The sequence below is a fragment of the Heterocephalus glaber genome, unplaced genomic scaffold (genome assembly GCF_053883595.1).
Source record: "Heterocephalus glaber isolate CG9 unplaced genomic scaffold, H.glaber_assembly_v1.0 deba00001724, whole genome shotgun sequence".
Lineage (NCBI taxonomy): Eukaryota > Metazoa > Chordata > Mammalia > Rodentia > Bathyergidae > Heterocephalus > Heterocephalus glaber.
Genome location: NW_028258435.1, coordinates 8,942,220 through 8,956,654, shown reverse-complemented (window position 1 = coordinate 8,956,654; position 14,435 = coordinate 8,942,220). Strand labels below are relative to the sequence as shown.

At 43.9% G+C, this 14,435-nt stretch overlaps 1 long non-coding RNA gene across 7 annotated transcripts in view; it reads left to right on the top strand.

The window, feature by feature from the left end:
* Positions 1-13,451, top strand: part of LOC110346378 (uncharacterized) — a 90,506-nt gene extending 77,055 nt beyond the window's left edge. For 5 of the 7 annotated variants that reach the window (XR_015446765.1, XR_015446763.1, XR_015446764.1 and 2 more), the window contains one exon: positions 144-1,435. This is a non-coding gene — a long non-coding RNA (uncharacterized LOC110346378). Of the gene's footprint in view, positions 1-143; positions 1,436-9,740 lie in introns of those variants that run through there. The other 2 variants (XR_015446767.1, XR_015446766.1) reach the window with 2 other exon arrangements.
* Positions 13,452-14,435: the final 984 nt, after the last annotated feature.

Sequence of the window (14,435 nt, the reverse complement as noted above, 5' to 3'; positions counted from 1 at the left end):
TTTTGTTGGTTAGAACTTGTAGTGCAACCCTCCCAGATGGTCTGAATCTGGATAGAACTTCTAAAATCTGAATCCCATTGACAACTCCTTGACTATACTCACTGTGTCCTCACAGAGTTCTTCACATGTGTGCCTTTTCTCAGGAATGACCTTGCCCCGGGCTGGGAGATACACCCCAGCACCTGTCCACGTGGATTCATCTGGACTTTATTCTCATCCTGCCCGTGTCTGTTAGATGTGGCATCAAGATTGAGAGATGCAGAAATGAAGAAAAGTCATTTTTGTCCTCAAAGATCTTACAAATTAAAGCTGGAGGTGAAACATACCGGAGATAAATGCACACCTGACATGATAGTTTTCCTAGAGCGTCTGCATGTCACCTATCAGCAACGTCAATCGTTTTAACATTTTTTCTTATGTAGAATGAAGCCTTGGGCTCTGTGCTTTCCAAAGTCTTTTGCATTTAAAAACTTTATGATCCTACCTTTCAATACAGCTATTTATTTCTAAAAGGTATCCTTAGCATTTGGAGCAATATTATTCCATATAACTATGTGGCAATGAAAATGCTCTATATGTGTGCTACTCAGTGTGGCAGTCACCGGCCACCTGTGGCTAATGGGCACTTGAAATGTGACTACTGAAATCCTGTTTTCAATCTCATCGGTTTTAAATAATTCACCCTCAGGTAGAATGCCACATATGGCTGGTGTGTACTGTGCTACACAGCACACATTTAGAGAAAAGAGGATTATTTGTTGAGGACATAATGAGGCTGATACATAACGTGTATTATTAAGAAGGACTAGAACTTGGGGCTGGGGATTTGGCTCAGTGGTTTTGCTGCCTGCTGTGCAAGCGCAAGGACCAGAGTTTGATCCCCAGTACCAAAAAAAAAAAAAGGACTAGAACTTGAATAAGGAGAGGAAGGAAAGAACTTTAAATGATGCATTAATAGTTCTCAAAAGCATCTTTATTTTCTTGAATCAAATGCACAAGTAGTGATAAAAATGTTGTTGCTCTGAAGGGAGTGGTGGAGAATTATGAGGTACAGGAATCATTCCCTTTGGGCAGGATGGAAACTGCACAAGGAGGACTCTCATTAGGGAAGCAGCAGGCATCAGTTGCCAGCTAAAGCAGTAGTTGCCTGTCTATGGCTCCAGGTGTCTATACTGAGCTTGATAGGACATGGGGCAAGAAGGCTGGCTGGCCTAAGCCTCAGCCCTCAGGGTGGAGGCACTGGGGTTTCTGCTGGGAGGAATAAGATCATGGGATCTGGATCATGCTCTGTGGTGGATGGAAAGAACGCTTGGTTGGGAGTGGGTACAGTCAATTTTGACCTGAATCTATCACCACTTTTAGCAAATGTACTCAGCTTTTTCAACTTTTGGATCACTCATTTGGAAAATAAAGATCTCTGGTGTCTCTTCTTCAATGCTTGCATTGTGAGGACATTTTGTTCTGCTACTGCTAAGTCATTAGCACAGTACGCCTTTGCTGTAGGCACTACAGAACTCAAGACTTTGGGTCCTCCTGGCTTTGTGTCCACCATCGCTGGCACTCCAGAAATGTGGTGAATCAGAGGCTGGGATCCTGATGCCAGTTTCTAGCTCGGACATCTCTTAGTGAGTTTGATATGGATCCTTCTCTGCTCCGACGCCTGGAATCCCAGGGAGTGTAAAGATTCCCAGAGCTGTTGAGCTTTAGAGTGCCACCCAGGGAAGACCTCTGCCCAGTGTTATCAAGACAGAGCGCCTTTCTCCTGTCCCCTCACTCAGCAAGGAGACCCAACGCCACATTCTCTTCCTAAATAACACAAAGTCTTGGACTTTAAAGTTAGAGATCAAAACATTATCTTTACTAGAATCTGGTAGATTGTCCTAAGGCAGTATTTATGTAAGCCAAGAAGTTTCAATTTAAAAGCAAAAGGGAAAAACATAGTAAAATATTTTTCAATTTTTGAAGCACTTACAGTTAGGTATCCGAGATGTGAAGACATATTGTGTCATTATTGTGTCATTGTGTGTGTGTGTGTGTGTGTAGGGGCAAAGGGAGCATGAGGCAAGGAACAGGCTTGCTGTGTTCTCCTGTGCATGAGTCCAAGTAGGTCCCAAGGGTCAGAGGAGAATTCACTTTAGATGTCCTTCCCTTTAGAAGTCAAGATGGCACCCTCGGCTAAACTATGCAGTTCTTTATTCACACTGCTGGGGAAATGAGAGAAAATTGAATAAAGATACCCAGGGCAGTTCCCATACTTCTGTAATTTCTCCCAAATGGCTCACAAAGTGACTATTATTCTCCTCCCATTAAACATGAGGCCATCTGGGGCATAGATATGCAAGGAAGATGAAAATGTGAGTGCACAGAACCCGTTCTTTAACTGGATTCATGCCTTTGTGTCATATGGAGGACAGAAAGATTTTCTGAACTTCTATGGGAGCATCCCAGCATCTTTGTCGCATCCACATCTGCACCCTGTGGAACTGATGGTAATCGTGGTTATTATTATGGTGTCTTCTTCCACTTAAAACAAGGCCATCTGGGGATTGTGTGGTATGGGGATGTATTAGCATTTTTATCTCAAGTGCTGCTTTCCTTTAGTAAATATATTTTATGGAAATTATTTCAGAGACAGGATTATGATCATAATGATGGTAATACTAATGATAGGGTTATTATGTGAGATCTCCTTCACAAAAGTCCCTGGAAAGCATAATCTAGAGCAGGTAAGGCCAAGAATCGAACACCTGGGCTGAACGCTGGGCTAAGCTTGGAAGAGTTTCCATGGCTCTGTGGGCTCCCTGGGCAACCAGGCAGGGGATTTGGGTTGGAAATCTGGGAGGACAGGACAGTGGGGAGACCACTGGACATGTGGTCAACAGGTCAGATGAATTCCAGCTCTGTCAGCACCTGGCTGGGGGTCTTTTCTGTAATTCCAGCACAGTGAAAGGCTAAGGCAGGAGAATCCCAAGTTCAAGCCCAGCCTGGGGAACTTACTGAGACCCTGCCTCAAAATAAAAACCAGAAAGGGAAGGGGATGTAGCTCAGTAAAAAAGTCCTGGGTTCAGTTCCAAGAGAGAGAGAGAAAGGGAGAGGGTTTGTACTTTGGGAGTTTACTGTAAAAACTAAATCAAATGATGCATGAAAGAACACTGAATATAGGCTTGGTGTGCTGTCTTAGTGAGCCTAAATAAATAACCCAAAATATCCACTGGAATGCGTTCCAGTGCCCAACCACGATGGCTTTTGGGTTTCCACACTTCTTGACAGATTAGCCCAACTGTAGTTCATAAGAAAATGTATGGAAGAGCATTTCTACTTTACAGTATGTAACTAGCTGAAGTCATAGTTAAATGCAGGAGGTAGAATAAATCTAAAATCTTATTTTTAAAATATGCATATGTGATGATAAAATGATAATATATAGTGACAAGAATAGAAATCACAGTCACCTAAAAGTGGCTTTGAATTATTGATAACTTTCCCTGGATCAGACTGTCTGGCTTGTACACGTGACCTTATTTATTTTATCTCCATGAGGAGGTGTTTCTCTAACGTGCAAAGGGATTAATTCAGTCATAGAATTCATCTACCATAGATCTGTTATGCAGTGGGTATATAATAAAAGCTGGTTTAATATGTGTTTATTTTTGGTAAATGAAGCCATCTATAGACAGAGTGTGTGGATTTCTCTGTCCCATTTTTATTCAGTCCTGCCACTTGGGTACAGGTTGTCCCCTCTGGCCCCAGCATCACAGTCTGGCTGGTGTGACTTCCTCCGATGGTTGACTTCCATAAGGGGGTGACCCCCTGTGACTTCTCTTCTCTGTTGCTTTCTAGCTATGCTGTATCATTCCCTTGCCATTCTCTGGATGCTTATCTGAAAATTTTCCTTCTTTCAGATTTCCCAGCCTGGATCCTCTTGTCTTTTGGAAGGTAGATTTAGAATGGTTGTGCACATGAAAACCAGACTTTGTTTAGAGGACACTGAACTAAATAAAGGTATATTGTTTTCTAATAACATATGTTAGCTTACATTTCTACTTGATGAGAAATTCCCTTTGAAGATTATACACCCATGTCTCTGTCTCTTTATACAAATATTTATTTTCCTCCATTGTGTAGGCACGTGTGTAGGTTATTAAGGCACAGTCTAGAATAGCATATTTTCATCTGTTTAACAAACTGAAAAAACTAAGAGCCTGGAATCACATATCCTTGGCATTTCTTCCAAGATGAAAAGCACTTCTTTGCTTAAACCAAAATGTGCTCTGGACCATGGATCTGACCAAGATCTGCTTAGAGACTTAGGAGATGTTAGAACTGGAAGGGGCAGGGAGCATTGTCCGGGACAATTTGTCTGTTTATTACTTCCTTGTTTTTCCCCAATTCCAGTCTCGCTGGCCAGCTGATATTCATCCCAATTTGGACAATGGGAGCCCTAGTGGAAAATTAGCAGGGAGGAGGAAGGGAGAAGCTAGCTTTTCCTCCTATTTCCTCCTTCAGTGGTGTCTCCCATGGTGGACCAGCCAGAGAGATACTTTATGAGCTGAATTCTCACTGGGTGACTTGGACTCCATGGCCTCACCATATCACCTCTTTTCTTGGCTCCTCAGCCTAGGCAAGGAAACAACTTCCTGCCCCTCACTGTTCAGCGAGTCCCTCGTGCTCTGTTACTCTCCTACTACCTATTCAACTGGCTTCCTATGTGGTGTTTTCTGTCCGAAGCCCTAGGAGTGACTCTGATTTTTTACCTGAGGTGTGACCAATAGCAGCATCATGTCTGTGGGTCTGCAAGCTCTTCTCAACTCCAGGGCTTTCAAAACTCCTTAGAGTCCCCTACTGACTCCAGGGGGAGAAGGACAAGATGGCAGACATGGTGGGGCCACAGTAGTTGTGGAAATATGGCAACCATTAAGAAATAGTTTCTGCATATGAGAGCTCATAGGCGGTAGGAAATACACTTGTATATTTGTGTGTCTGTGATATTCTCGTTGAAGTGAAATCAACCTCTCATTTCAAGATCTTGGTGAGGCTTTTGGTTGGCTAAACATGTGAATGAATCAATGAATGAAACAAGATGAACTCATAAACCAATGGGAAAGAATGAAACAACTAATTAACCAATCAAGTGATGGAGGAATAAATGAATGAATGAATGAACAGTGAAGAAAGAGGACTGTATGAGTAGTCGTGGATTCTTGACTAAACTCTGCTATTTATTTGCAAGTTCTTCTACCCTGGATCTGTCTTCTCATCTGTATAAATGAAGAGTTTTTTCAAGGCAAATAGGCTTTATTGTGAATGTGACCAGTTGAGAGTGGCTTCTTATTTGTCCTAAAGAGGAGGCTGAATGAGACCCTGGAGTTTGGGTGGATGAGACTGTCATGATCTGGTCCCTATGACTCTTACGGGAATGTGAAAGACACATTAGGCACATACCTTCCTAGACAGGTACTATCAAAGGACAGCTCCAGGTCAGACGGATTTCACCATTCCTTGAGATGATCAATTTGCAAACAGCTTCATGTCAACCTTTCTCTGTACATAGAAGCGTCTGGAAGATACAGTAGCTCAAGATGAATGAACAAAAGTTTAACTGAATTATAAAACGAAAGATCCCTTCCCATTGAAATTTCTGTTTGCCTCTCAGTCTTCCATGCTGAAAGGAGAGTGTCTTGGGATAAGAATGCATCATCAGCGCTTATTAGATCTTCAATACCCCACATAGATTTCCTGTGGGCTAAATAGTGAGAACTGTTGCTTCAACTTAACGCATGAAATTTATGGGATTCTTTGGCAGCTACGCCAGGGGCCAAGGCTAAACATAAAATGTGAAGGTCAATATTAGGTCAGTGGCTCTGAAAGCAGAGCTTGAGACCAGGGCATAAAGTGATGTCGGGAAAGAGTGAAACAGTAAGAAGGCAAAGCGAAACAGGAGGTGTGTTCTCAATCTGATCACTGCCTGAGAAAACTGAGGACCCTCAGACTGCTGTACACAGAGTGAAGGGTGGACAGGATGCATTGATGAGTCATTTTCCATTCTCGTATGTTCAAGACTTGCTCATTGAGGTAGAAACTCCCTTGTTCAGCTTTTAAGTCAGTAAAGACATCAGAAAAGCTGAGAAGTTGTCTTACAAATCCCACTTAACAGCAACAGAGAAACCCTGGGGTAGGAAGCAAAAAGCAGCAGATCGTGTACCTTAGCGTAGCTGGACAGAAAGAATGAGAAGAGTCACAGGAGAAAACTATGTTAGGAGAGCCTCCTGTGTTCAGAGGTGGGGCTTTTGGATGGTGACTGGACTCATTAGTGGATCCATCTGTGGATGGGTTCATGGCTAAATGGGCTGTTAGTAGGTGGGGCCTGTTTGGAGGTGGTCACTGGGTGCATGACCTAGAAGGACGTATTTTTGTCTGTGGTTCTTGGATGCTAGGAGGTGATCAGCTTTCCTTCACTGTGTCCTTCCACCATGCTGTTTTTGCCTTGGAGCCAGCCAACCATGGACTGAACCAACTGGAAACTATGACCCAAATAATCCTCTTCTCCTTTAAATTGCAGGTGGCTGGTATCTTGTCCTGGTGTTGAGGAAGTGACTAATATGTTCTGATATAAAAGCTTAGGGTGGCTTCTTTAATTAGTTCCTCAGTGGTGATTGTAGGGTGCTGAGAAATCCCATGACCATTTCTCTTGGATATGTCATGTCAGCAGAGTGGCTTCAGTTCAAAGACAGAAGAGATGCACAGTCATGAAAAGCTATTCTGATAAGCTACTGCCCAGGGTCCTTAGCCTCCAGCCAGTAGCTTACTTGGTGTTCCCAGTGTCTTAGCCTGGGATGGATTGCTACAGAGCTCAGAAAAGGCTCCCTGGGAACAGCCAGCTCTGCCTCTGCACTTCACACAGACTAAACTCTAGGCATCTGAAACTGCTCCACTTTGACATTTGGACACCGACTGCCTGTTTGCAAATGCTGCCCATCTTGGGAGCTCAGGCAACCTACAAAGTCACTGCAGTGCTAGTGGAGCAGAGCAATGTAGTACAGAGAGCAGGCCAAAGCCATCAAAGTGATGGGTCTGATCACTACCCTTGGTCTAGTGTTGGTGTCCATTAATGTTTCTCAAATTTTAAAGAAGAGGATCGTATTGCCACATGAGCCACTCAATAGATGTGTACAATATAAAGCAGGTGACAGATGCAGTCAGAATTTCTTAATACGAATGTGTTTTATGAGCTCAAATTTATAACATTCTCTTATAATATCAAGTGATTAAGAAACAGAGCAATTTTGGCATAGTGGAAATCTGGGACCTCAGTCTGAATGCTACCACCTAATTTATTCTGATATTTTGTTATGATTATATGAGATTCAAGTATCTTGATTCATGTAGATATGTGATTGCAAATGACTTTATAAAAATGTTGCTTTACATTCTTGGGATTTACTTTAGGAATCTGTGGGAAAGTCCTAAATGCAAATGATAAAATTTTATTTAAAAATTATTCCAATTGTCTGGAAGTCTGACTTCTCTTACAGCCAATCACAATATGTAACTATTCTCGTAGCTAAATCATAAATCTAAAAGCTAGACAAACAGCAAAATCAAATAAACTAAACTGAAATAAAATAAAACAAAGCACATACAAATAAATCACTTAATGCCCTCAGATTATTATGCTAAGACATAACCACACAGAGGAATGCCATGTTTTCTGTTCTTACTGCACAGACGATAATAAATCTGGGGTGGAGGATGGAGTACCTCGGGACACCTGAGCTTGCCTGGCGTTGACTCAAGAAAACCAGGGGACACTGACAATGTTCTGCATCCCTTGGACTTCCAGTCAAAAAATCCCTAGCAGGGAGTCTCAATTTTCTGAAAGCCAGTGCAAAGCTAGAGTGTTAATTTTCAGTGATATGTCTTATGTGAATATCCATATATTCAGGAAATGTATGTGAAAAACATGTTCACATCTGTTCCAAAATAGGTTACCCCGGTTGTACAAATGAATACACTGGTTACTTCCTATGTCTTAAAATTCAGTATGGAACTCTCTGTTTAAACATTGTTCAATATGTATATTAAGAGAGGAATTATGAACTGCCATTTACACAAGCAGAAGCAATCCTTTATAGAGTCTTACTTGAAATTAACTATGCATTTTTAAAGAAAAAACAGATACTAAAGCAAGGAGAAAACTAGAAATCAGCAGCTTTCATGGTTGGCAATGTCTTGTCCTCCTTCAGTTACCCACACCCAGTCTTTTAGCTCTCCGTCTCTGTATGCCCTGTTAGGGTATTAATCCTGTTTTCACCTACCATACAACGTAGTTTTGGGAACCTAACCTAACTTGGGTTTGGGAGAGTGCTTTTACAAGAAATTTCCAGCTCTCTGTGTATATTAAAGATTTATAATTTGCCTGACAAGCAAGAGCCAAGGCTTTGTGTCCTTGTTGTGTGATGGTAGATGTCATTCTAAGAGAGAATTTTCATGCCAAAGAGCAGTACAGTTATCAGACAGTCATTCTTAAGAAATCTGAAGTCATGGTAAAAGGTTATTACTTATTCAACCATAAAGTTTTAAATACTTATCATCATTCATTTTTTTGATAAGAAGAAATAATAAGAGAAAAATCTCTCTACCATGGCACATGGAGAACCAGTGTACACGGCTTAATTCACATCTTGCCCAGTTTCTTTCTTTCTTATTTATAGTTTTATTTTTAAGCATAGCCATGTTTATGTATAAATTTCATTTCACTGTTTTGTGGTCATGTTACAATAAACATTTCCTCAGATGAAACTGTAGATTTTTATAACTCTGACTTCAGAGTAAACAACACACTGTCTTGCTTTACCCGAAGACAACATATCTGACTTCTGTCACTACCTTTGCCCTCCTCCAACTGTCTTGGTCTGTTCACATAATTTGTTTAAATTTACAAATAAGGAATGGTGACTTTTGGGAGAAGAATACTTCCAAGCTTAGCCAATACATACTTGACACTATTGAAGTATGGGGTAAGAATTTCTGGGCTATAGGAAGCCTCGCTGTCACAGTTTCAGTCTGTGCTCAGCTCTCAGGCAGAAACAGCATGGTGGAAGGGTGTGGTGCAGAGAGCTTCTGGTCATGTGGTCAAGAAGCACAGTGAGAGAAGGGAGGAGCCAGGGAGGAGCCAGGGAGGGAGATACTCCTTCCAGACATGAGTGACCCACCTCTTCCCAACAGGCCCCACTTCCTAGGTCCCCTGTAGCAACCCCATAATTCAATCACCTTCCTAAACACATAAGTGTCTTGAGGGACATTTAGATCTAACCCCTAAGACTGAGTCAGGAAAAAGGTATTGCAGGAGAGAGTGGTGCCCAGTCAAGTTAGCCCCTGCAAGTCTCTACCTGGAACATCCACGGGACAAAGGAAAAAGTCACACTCGCCAACATTTCTCACCCTATGGTCTCATCATTCTAGAGATTCACTGTTCTTTTTCCCCCTGCAAGAGCCCACAGTTGTTCTTGGGCTACACAGCTGCCTGAGGTCATACCCTCTGTCTGCATCTACGGCCAGCCTCACCAGTGTTTAAGATGTTAGTCTATTTCTCCATCTCATGACGCAGCCCCTTCATTAGATATCTTTGAAGATTAGTACAGAATTCTCTCTTGGTGGGCTAGGAGAGGGAGGTTTGGATACAGACAGAATCCCTGGTCTCCACTTGTGCTTCCCGACAATGCGATTATTTCTCACTGCAGACATTTGTTGTGCACATCTTAGTGTGAAGCTCACTCCAGCATCCGCGTGTGAGTCCTCTCCTTGAATGACCACAACTCTCCAGGAATCCGTGCTGAGCCTCCTGCTGCAGACAGGACCCTTGGAGAGCTCACTTGCTCTCCACTTCCTATGCAGTGGTACTTGTGCCCAGACAGGTGACCAACCAGCCCCATCCAGTTGTCACCTCCTCCTGTGAGACACTGTGCCTTGCTCTGTCTGCCTTACTGCCTTTAAATTACCAGTGCAGTTCTCATGAGAATGATTCACAAGGACGTAATTCCACTGAAGGACTAATTCCACCCAGGACTAATTCTACTGAAGTCTTTGGGGAAAATAAAGCTATAACTGTGAGTATTTTTCTTTAACAGCTTGGATTGAATTTTCAATCTTTGGCTTTCTTTCTAACCAGCAACCGGGACTCTTGCTTTTCTTCTATTGTATTACTTTCAAGTATTTTAGCCCACAGTGATTCTCTGTTGACTTGAGTCTTCCCTCTGCCCAAGCCAAAGTCACCTGTTTTTCTAGGGATTTGTCCTGACAATTGAAAGCTCTTCACGGAGTAAACAGTATATATTCAGTGTAACAAAAGCATTAGTGAATGTTTTAATTTAAAAAATATATTACAGGAAATGACATGTTGCCATTAATATCCTTCAGAATACTTTCCTCATTTGAGCATACTCACCCCATCACCCTTGCCACTTTCTGAAGAAGCTCTGGAATTCTCTTTCGTGAGTGTCTTTATGAAGTGTGATTAAAAAAAAATGTGACTGCTGCTGCCAATGAAAAGGTAGCTCCTAAAAAATGATGCTATATCCTCATCCACCTTAGTCACCAGGTCTGGCACCACGGGACTTCTGGATCTTCCCCAAAGTCAAAATGATCACGGAAAGGAGATGTTTTGAATCCATTCAAGACACAGAGGCAGCCAGGACAGTGCAGCTAAAGACCCTCAGGAAAGAGGACTCCAGAGCTGCTGCAGAAAGTGGCAAGGATGATGGGATGAGTGTGCTGGAAGCAAAGGGGAGGATTGTGAGGGCAATTCCTGCCAGTGTGTCTTTTACTGCAATAAAAATTTAGAATTAAACATCCACCATGGTTTTCGATTGTACTGCCTACCTGCAGCTATTGAACATCCCTTCTCCCATTGAAGACAGAATATTCTCTTGGCTTCTCAGCACCCCACTTTCTGTCCTGAAACCAATGAGGAAGGTGGTGGCTGAGAATTGGACAGCAGCTCACACTTGGGACCCTGAGAATTGGGGGCAGAAGACAAATGCCAACGGGGCTGGGACCGGGAGATGTGGAAACCCTTTCTGTTTCCTTCCAGCAGAAGCAGTCCCAGACAGAGTCCTCCAGGCTCAGTTGTCTCCTGGGAGCAGTCAGAGGCTGAAGCATTTGCTTCCAGCCTGCCTGCACCTCATGCAGAAGTGAACAGGATTTTCTCAGGAGGAAGGCAAAGCTTCTCCATTTGGACCTACAAGTCTGCAGATATTCTGCTTCCTTTTGGCCTTGTGGCCCAGACAGGACTGATCTCAGAGCCCAGTTGCCTCTTCTGCAGCACAGGAATAGTAACAACCATGGTGCTGGTCTGGGGGGCTGAATTGTGCCTCCTATGCAGTCCACTGGCTGCAGTCCTGACCCCTAGTACCTCAGAGTGGGGGCTTGTTTGGAGGAGAGGCCTCCAGAGCAAGTCAGAATAAGGAGGGCAGGGTGACCCTAAGCTACTCCAATGGCATCAGAGGCCTGGAATCGATCTTTTCCCATAGCCTCAGAGGGAAGCAGCTGCCCGCCCCTTGATTCAGACTTTCAGCCTCAGCATGGTGAGACAATACATTTCTATTGTTTTCTCCTCCTCTTATGTTATGGTAGCCTTAGCAAACTCATACATGGCCACAGACATTTCAGCAGGATTAACCAAAACAATACACACAGTGCTCAGCAGTTATGCAGAGGGCTTTCAAAAAAGCAATGTCAGAATTATCTTATTCATTGTATTATCAGGGACACCACTGACCACATCAAAAAGGAAAGGTGTGCCCTTTGGCTAAGCCCACCCATGCAAAGACTTTGTTCCATTTTCACAGAAATTCTACCTTACCCCAGAAAGAATGGCCATTACCAAGACATCAAAAAATAACAAATCCTGGCAAGGCTGTGGGGGAAAAAGAACCCTTCTACGCTATTGGTGGGAATGTAAATCAGTGCAATCACTATGGAAATCAGTATGGAGATTCCTCAAAAAGTTAAACTTGAAATTCCATTTGACCCAGCTGTTCTTCTTTCATTGTCTTCCCCAAACAGTTAAAGACATTGTATCACACTGATCCATGCACACTTGTGTTTGTAAGAGTTGGGTTTTGGGGTTTTTTTGTACCAGGGATCGAACTCAGGACCTTGTGCTTTCGAGGCAGGGGTCAGCACCATGGAGCTAAATCCCCAGCCCTACACACTTGTGTTTGTAGCAGCACAACTCATAATAGCTAAATCTTGGAAGTAGCCTATATGTTTGTCAACAGATGAACGGATAAAGAAAATGTGGTATTTATACACAACAGAGTACTAATCTGCCATAAAGAGGGATAAACTTGAGCCATTTGTAGGAAAATGGATGCACCTCAAGACCATAATGTTAGATGAAATCAGACACAGAAGCTTAAATATCACATGGTTTCTCTTCTATGAGAAGTCAAAATACAAATAAAGAGCAAAGTGAAGAGATAGACAATAGGAAGTAGGAATTGCTTTTGCCATTGGGAAGGCAACCAAGAAGTGGAAGGAGCAGGGAGGGAGGGGCAGTGAATGGGCCAAAGAAGAGTCAAGGTGTGCTGTGCCCAGGCACCGACTCCCCAGGTGAATGTGTCATTGTGCCCTGCAGGTGTGCACTCAAAAGAGAGCGAGCGGGATTCTGCGGGAATCCGTGCACGTTGCATATGCCCCACCTTGCAGCTTTCTGTTGGAGTGAACAATGATCCTGGCTTCTCTTCCCCATATTTACTTTGCCCATGAATTAAGAATTGGAATTTGAGTCTGGAAACTCCTGCATATCTCTCTCAGCTCTGCTGACAGCACATTGGGGCTGGGTTGTATTTTCCCATCCATGTAGGACTCAATCCTCTACCAGGAAAAGCAATAAAAGGGCACTGAAGCTGGAGCGGGAAAACCAGAGATTAGGGTCTAGATGGCTCATCTGATATTTGCAGGCCTTTGGAAGCATTCATTGCTTTTCAGGATCATCTGCAGAGACAGGGACTGCGGGACCAAGCCTGCCTGATGAGCAGAGGCTGGCAGACACCTCACGCCCTGAGACACGCATGGTCACCTTGTTCGGGAAGTGACACTGCTTCCATCTGTGGGGGCCCAATCTCACCAAACAGCAGAGCACATCTCTCACGGAAAAAGTTTTTCTTAAATGTAGTTTAATCATTCTACTGCCATACAATTAGCATTTTCAAGTGGATCTGAGTTAGTTGAAGCAGATGGTTTATCTTCTCTTCTAGCGTTTCGACTTGGACATTATATCATTTCTACATCTAACTTCATCCTTGCAAGGCTCACGGAGTCATTCCAAATTTCGCGCACTGTGTTTTGACTTATTTAATGCAGACGTACTTTACCGGCAGTAAACATGATTACCAAAATACTTTAACTCGAGAGCTTCTGCTTTCCTCTCTGGTGTAATTAGTCACACTGCACTCTTACTGCAGTTCAGGGGAAAGGGAGAGGGAAAAACTCCCCACACAGCATCTTGCAAATGGATCTCCACTTCTCTCCAGCTGCTGCCTTCACTCTTCCGAGAGTTTGGAGTGTCAAACCTTGGAAACAAGGGCAGAAAAGTGGGAAGCTCCCAGAGCTGTCATAGGATCACACACCTTCTGACAAAGGGCTGCGCTCACATGTGGCCAACCTGGCCAGGACAGGAAGTGTGGGACTCAAAAAGCTGAGGCCAGGGCCACCGAGCCCTGGGGCTGCTCAGAGCCTCCTGCTTGGGATGCAGAGTCCTGTGCGACCTGTGAGGAGTAGGCATGGTCCCGTGTGGAGTAACAGTGACAGGAACTCTTTCAGCACACTCTCCTGTGTGGCTGTCCCCACGGTTGCACTTCAGAAGGTAATAGCCAGGGTACTCAGTGTGACCCACAGAGCCAGAGGCCTGTGGGCCCGCAGCCCTGAGCCCTGTGAGGATAAACTGTCGGACTCTCCTAGGGGCTTCTGGGAGGTGGGCAGAGGGTACTTCGGGGCTGCATGGGAGGACCTGGCCTGGTCCAGTGTGCTCTTCCTCTGGGAAAACCAAGGCTCAGGAAATCTCATCCCTGTGTGTATCCCATGATGTCAGCCAGACCCAGAGGCATGTCTATCCAGTTGCTTCCTCTGAACTGAGGTGAAATCTGCACAGAGCAAAATGCACAGACTTGGCATCTGTGTGAGAACCTGACCTCCTGGGCAGCACCAAACTCAGTCCTCAGACAGCTGAGCCACAAGCAGGAGGACCTTCTGTCTGCATCCAGGCTCGCCTGCTTGCAAACTCCGTGTCCCCAGGGGACGCAGGGTCCCGGGGCCTCTCCACCTTCTGTGCTTGGTTCTCTCCTGCTGGGCTCCTCTTTCTGTCTTGGGTGGACTCTTGTTTTCTGCCTGTTCTGCTCATGCTCCAGGGCCTTCAAATACACACTAACACACAG